This window comes from Sinocyclocheilus anshuiensis, unplaced genomic scaffold (genome assembly GCF_001515605.1).
Source record: "Sinocyclocheilus anshuiensis isolate Anshui unplaced genomic scaffold, SAMN03320099.WGS_v1.1 scaffold1550, whole genome shotgun sequence".
NCBI classification, from domain to species: Eukaryota; Metazoa; Chordata; class Actinopteri; order Cypriniformes; family Cyprinidae; genus Sinocyclocheilus; species Sinocyclocheilus anshuiensis.
Window position 1 is genome coordinate 170,881 of NW_015546121.1, and position 5,283 is coordinate 176,163.

Below are 5,283 nucleotides of genomic sequence, written 5' to 3' on the forward strand. Positions count from 1 at the left end.
GATATCATCAGGAAACACGGTGTTAGCTTTCACTGTTATGCTGATGATACTCAGCTCTATATTTCTTCACGCCCCGGCGAAACATACCAATTTGCAAAACTAACAGAATGCATAGTTGATATAAAAAACTGGATGACGAGTAATTTCTTACTGCTAAATTCTAAAAAAACAGAGGTGTTAATTATAGGACCTAAAAGGATTTTTAGGCTGCATTAATTAGGACAACCGGAACCCGGAACACTTCCCATAGCACCCGATGTACTTGCTACATCGCTAGAAGAATGGCATCTACGCTAATATTAGTCTATTTCTTTCTTATTCCGAGGTCACCGTAGCCACCAGATCCAGGCTGTAGCCAGATCAGATGGTCACTGCAGTCACCCGGATCCAGTACGTCTTCAGACCAGATGGTGGATCAGCACCTAGAGAGGACCTCTACAGCCCTGAAAGACAGCGGAGACCAGGACAACTAGAGTCTATTTCTTTCTTATTCCGAGGTCACCGTAGCCACCAGATCCAGGCTGTAGCCAGATCAGATGGTCACTGCAGTCACCCGGATCCAGTACGTATCCAGACCAGATGGTGGATCAGCACCTAGAGAGGACCTCTACAGCCCTGAAAGTCAGCAGAGACCAGAACAACTAGATGAGCCACAGATACAGATCCCCAGTGAAGACCTTGTCTCCTAGACAGCCACCGGGACAAGACCACAGGAACCAGTCCTCTGCACAATCTGACTCTGCTGCAGCCTAGATTTAAACTGGGTTTGTCTGGCCAGAGGAGAAAGACACACTGTTTCGACACACTATTTCTGCATTTAATACTGTAAAGCTGCTATGACACAATTTGCATTGTAAAAAGCGCTATATAAATAATGGTGACTTGATTGCTCTCCACACTATACTGTGTATTTGCAGAGGATTCACAACCGCTCCGGGCAGGTCAGGAGAAAGAGATGTTTAGTGAGCAAGGATTTTTCATTCAGGCCATGAAATTAGTTGAAGAAATCTGTGTGTAAGATGTCTGATGGCCAGAAATACCATTTACTCAGGAACCACAAGCCTTCTAATCACTTAGTTTTTCCAGCGCAGCTCCTCGCTGCAGGAGGCCACTGTACAGGTCCAAGCTTGATGGTGTTTTCTGAGTGTGCTGTGCCTGAAGTCTGCCTGTGAACACTCAGCCATCTCATCTGTCTCCACACACTGAACACATTCACACACATTCAGCCCTCAGAACACATTCTCAGAGGAGTGGAACAGAGCAGTGCTCTCATTCCTTAAGTGTCTGGACAAATACAGCAACAAGAGAAGAGGCACTGACACGGACACCAGAGGAGTGTAATAATATTCTGCTAAAGTTCCTCAAATGTGAGCCGTGCTGGCTAAATCAGCGTGAATGTGCACGGTCTTATTTTGAGCTACAGGGAAAAGAAATGAAAAATGACAGTTTTGGTCGAATTTGAGGTTTTCACAAAAACAAGTTCATTAAGCCCTCTTCTAGCGATCCCAATGCTCCAAATAGTGATTAAACATCTAAAATGATCTTTATTTGTATGTTTTCTGGGAGGAGTATCTTCTTCTCTGCTGCGCTGCTTCTCATCACAAGTTGTAGGTCTATTGTTAGAAAGTGCAGCATTCCAGCTTTGTGAATATTCATATCGAATTCTCCATGATACGAGTCCAAACCAGTGAAATATGATTTTCAAACCCATGCTGATGAAAACAAAACGGTCGCGCCTCTCCGAGAGCAAGCCATCTCACTATAAAGTACATCATTGTAAAATATGTCTTGGCGAGATTCACACAAACATAATCTATTATGTCTTACACGAACGTTTAGTGAAAGGTTGGGGAAAAATCTGAAGCGTAACATTATATTAGATCCACGCATTACAGCAGGTCTTAATATAGATCTGTCTCAATGTTAATCACACATTCAAAGAAAAGAGGGAATCACTCACTGCTCTTGATTAAACTACTGTTTATTTGCATCTTTGTTCTTATTTTTAATGACAAAGATCAAATAAAAGACAGCTATATTGTGATTAATAATATAGTAATTATTATTCAAACAAGAAATGGAGGAAAATATGCAACACTGCTAGGTGATTTTGCTTTGAAATCTTTAAGTTGATTTTTCTCTAAATCAACTCTGCTGACTATCGTCTTCAAGTGGCTGTAGCTCAGTCATTTGTCTGATTGAAGGTATTTCAATGGAGAATAATAACAAAAAGAACAGATTTTTAAAAATTTGCTCATTCTGACTAATTTTGCCAGCACAGGTCACAAATGTTTTCTGCTGTTAGTGTGCTCCAAACTCTGAGCTGTGTGTGTGTTTGGACAGAAGAAGGTGGTACATGATTTTGGTAAGCAGTTTGACAACATTGTAGTAAATATTTTCGGTGCATCATTACGATACCAGCAGACAAGCTAACCCAGCACAAATTAGTGCACAAAAAGTCACCAAAATGAATTATTTGAACTATACACCGCATCCCCTTGCTTAAGTGTACCTTTGCAAACAATTTTGAGTTTAAACTCTTGGCACCATAACATTTGAACTAAACAGTTATACAAGCTAGTACGTTCTTGTTCATGAGCAATCTGAATTACTGCAACAGAAACTGTAGAGTACAGCTCTAGCGTAGTCACTGTTCAGTCAGAGAACAGCTCATCGAAGTCTTTCAACTGTGCATCTTCAGTTTTTAGCTCGTCTGTTATTTTCACATGCCTATCTTTTCACAGGTTGTGCACCCAAGTATTGCCAGTATGCTGCTGTTGACCACTGGAAACTGAATGTTGTGCGTTTGCTTTCCGTGTGTGAAGATCAGATTAACTTGACCCACAGGTGCCAGCCTGTGGACAGAATATGTATTGAAGTGTATTTTTGGAGTTTCCAGGGCCTTGAACACACTGTTGGATATAACATCACATGCAGGATTTCAGCTCATCTTTTTCTCTTTGTGTTTCTGTGCTGCATATTTCTGATTGTGTTGTTTGCACATCAGTGGTCCAGCATAGAAATCATCTTTTTCATCAACTTCATCAATCTTGTTCTACTGCCTGTATTTTCCTAGTGGAGATTTGTGTTCAGCACATTTTTGCAATGTGTGTGTGTGTGTGTGTGTGTGTGTGTGTGCTTCACATGTTTCTCCATAAGCTGGGCACATGTTGAAGTCAAGTGGCCAAACTCCCAGTCTTTTGCCTTGTGTTGAAGATCTGTCACATATGAATCCATTGTTTCTTCTGGGCCTTGTGCTCTCATGAAAAATGTTGCAAAAGTGTCTTTCTGGGTTGACCTTATTTATGTCTTAAAAAAAAAAAAAAAAAAAAACGTCAAAAATTGAATCTCAATACTTTTTGGCCTTTTTTAATGACTTATAGCTTGACCAAATTAAAAAGATTTATTTCTTATGCAGTACATTGTCATGGTGTGTTTATATTCTGAGGACCTTTAAGTTGACATGTATTTTCTGTTTCCTTTACTTCCTGTGTTTAGTTCAGGTTTCCTTAGTTTCTGATTTGTTTACACAGTTACTCAGTGGTTTTCATGGTTACTTGTTGATTCTGCTCACCTGTTGCTTGTTTAGTTTGATCATATTTGTATATCGTCCAATGCTTTCAGCTCGGTTGGTTTTAGTCAGTATTATAGTTTTCTACTTGTTTCTATATTGTGGGATTTGTATTTCAGACTGTTTTTGTTTTTGATCATTACAATTTGGACAGCTGGGAAATATCCTATCTTTTGTGTTCTTTGAACAGGTTGCTATTAGGAATCCTTAGATCCTTTAAAAAGAATACTAATAGTAATTATAATAATAATAATAATAAAATCCTGAAAGAAGGGTTAACCCGTTTTATCTGGTACACCCCTGGCAGGTATGTTCTTTTATTTTTTTTAACATACACCTCTTGTGGAAATGTGTATAATTTTTTATAAATTAATTTGAAGTGTTATCTTTAAATCTTGAGATAAGTGTAGAAGAATGTGCATTTGTCTCTGTTATGCCTGTAGCCTGATATCTCAGACTGATTGTGAAGAGAGTCAGAACTCCGCTGTGACTGTGTTCACAATGCAGCATGCTGGATTTAGAAAACAGTTACAACACAATACCAATATTAAAGCCAAAAATAAAGTAAATTCATTAAATGCCACCCTTCCTCCTGAAAAGCAGTCCCTGACAGTGACAGTAAATGGGGTGTAACATCATCTGATGAGCTCAAAGCAAACAGAGAATAGGACTGTTCTCATGTCTCTTACATTAAACCAGAGCAGACTGCAGCATAGCACGAGAAGTGTGCTTACAGTATGAGCATAAATACCGCACCTGAAACAGAACTTCCTCAGACTGGAGACTGGGTTTCCGCACACACTGTCACGGTCTGCCGGTGTGTTTTTGACTCTCGTTTCGAGGGTGATTTTCTTCCTTTGTTCCAGGTTTCTCATTTCCTGTTCGGCTCCTGTGTTTAGTTCCTGTTTCCTTAGTTGCTATGTTACTAGCATGTTCTCAGATGTTTCTGTCATTACTGATTGAGTTCCTGTGTGTATTTTGTTTTATTTCTGGTGTATGTGTAGCCCTGTGTTTGAGTCTGCTTTTGTCTGCCATCAGAGCATCTGTAACGTGGTTTTGGGTTTCGTTTCTAGTTTAAGTTTCATGTCTTTTATTCTGTAATTTAGTACTGTTTCCTGGTTTGTCATGTGATTCCCTTGATCCTCATGTTTTCCTGTCTTGTGTATGTGTCATGTTCTGATTGGTTGTCTAAGTCATGTCTCTTGTTTCCCATTGGCTGGTTTGTGTCATGTGATCTGTATTGTTTGGTATTTGTAGACCAGGGCTGCGTTCAGTCCCGACAAAACGGTGCAAAACGTGTTTTAAACGGAAACGGTGGTGCGTTGAACACTGTTCTGATGACGCAAGAGTTGCAGCTATGGCAGCTGAGAAGGCCATTCTTTGTGTTCTTTTTGAAGAATTTTCGGAGCCTGATGAAATCGGTATAAATACGTGTTTAATACTGCAAAATACGCTCGATGGTACAGTCACTGCCCTTGCCATCCAGAATAAAAGAGAACATCCCAATCGAGTGAAGGGATTTGTGCAAACTGTGGTTCCTAATTATTGTGATCCAACATTTGCCTCGCATTTCAGGATGAAAAGACAAACATTTCAGGTGAAGGATAATCCACTTCTTACCTCCGAGACTGTGTTATGATCTATATGGCCTTATTATTTTTATTGTGAGTATTAGGCTTATCATTATTGCTGATCACTGTTGTTGTGCTATG